The following is a 1,698-nucleotide window of genomic DNA, read 5'->3' on the forward strand; positions in this document are numbered from 1 at the left end:
GTGTACCTGCACCCACAGGTGTGTATACAATCTACATAATCATATGTAGTGAGCTGCGTGGAGTCACAGCTGATGGAGATGTATAATCAACTCCTGAGATGGCTAAGGCCTGACCTATGCTATGATCACACAATGATTATCAGCTGCCTGCATATGCGTGAACCTATGGGCAGTGCCCACCTGGCAGTTCGGGGTTGGCAGCCCATGCCTACTTAAGGGCTGGGAGAGGTTTGCCCGAGGAGAGAGGAGAGAGGTCAAGGAAAGAGGAGAAAGGAAGAGGCCAGAGAGAGAGGGAAAGTGAGAAAGTGAATAAAGTCCTGGAATAAACTGCAGTGAGAAGAGCTCCGGTGGTCGCGTCATCCTTGCAGGACGAGGGTGGCCATGACAGTTGGTGGCCTCGTATGGGGACAAGCGTACGGGGAACCTCCAAACCTCTCTCCGTGGAGCCCAGAACTTGCTGCAGTCAGGGGGTGCACCCGATAATCCTCAAGGTAAAGATTGGGGATCGGCAACAAAAAGCGGGTTTTCCGCTCTCGCCGGTAGAAGAAGGGAGAGTGGGGGTAATAGGGCCGCGACCAAAGTTGACGGTTTAAAGTGAGGGCCACGACAAAGTGGATGGTTTAAAATGAAAATAAAAGGAAGAATAGGAGTTTAGAATGGGCGCTTCAACATCACACCTGATTTTTCTGGCTCTTAACGAGCTGTTATGGAGCGCTTTGGAGAGGTTTTTGGCTAAATGTGACACAACTGCTCTTTGGTTTGCCGTCTCTGGCAATCTTAATGTGTCATCCTGGGACAAGCCTGGTAGAGATCTGGATTTTGCCACTGAACAAGGTATGCTAAGGAAGGGAGTTATATTCATGTGATTTGAATTACCGAGACCTCCAGATTGTGCAGTGAAGTGTGAGCAGCTGCGGCTCCAAGACCAAGCAGCACTGAGGGTCTGCAAGCTGCAAACACCGGGACCTGCCTCAGGGCATAGAAGCACAGCACGCAGAAGTTCTCGTGAACCTCTGTCCTAGCCCGGGGCTATGACCTGAGACCTGAGTCCAAGCGACTAGAAAATGGCAGTAGATTGTAGTAAATACCTTTAAGAATGCAACGTCCCTGCTCAGCAGGAAGTAGCCAGACGGATTGACAACGCCCAAATCCCCTAAAACACGGTTTAAGCGGGCCCTTTCAGAGCAGAAGCAGGATTGGCTGGGTTGCTAGGGAAGCTAAAGAGGTGCACGAGGGAGAAGGTGTCTTCCATGCACTCAGCTGACAGGAATAAATGAGCCACAGGGGTATGGCAGCTGGGGTATGTTATTTAGGGGACTGCTGAAGGAGCAGTGGTTTCTGACTGCTTCTGGGGTCATGGCAAAGCCACTCCTAATGACAGGAGCATTAGGAAAATTATTATTATAAAAATTATTATTAGCATAGAGAAAAGCCAGGGAGGGGAAAGCAAGACAGATGCAGAGTTAAGAAATGAACATCACCTGATTGCCTCCCCTTCCTCTCCTCTGTGCTGGTCCCTCTGCTACCAGTTCTGACTGCCCTTGCTGTTGCCGCAAGCACAGCCGCGGCTGTGGCAATTGGCTCAGCTTGGCTGTGAATGGAAGTATCTGGGGCTGTGTGTGATATGAAAAATCTAAAGAATTGTCTAGATATCTTTTAGGTAATTGGTCTGGTTAATTCGAACAACTGGAAAAGTTG

Source organism: Microtus ochrogaster, unplaced genomic scaffold, assembly GCF_000317375.1.
Source record: "Microtus ochrogaster isolate Prairie Vole_2 unplaced genomic scaffold, MicOch1.0 UNK27, whole genome shotgun sequence".
Classification (NCBI taxonomy): Eukaryota; Metazoa; Chordata; class Mammalia; order Rodentia; family Cricetidae; genus Microtus; species Microtus ochrogaster.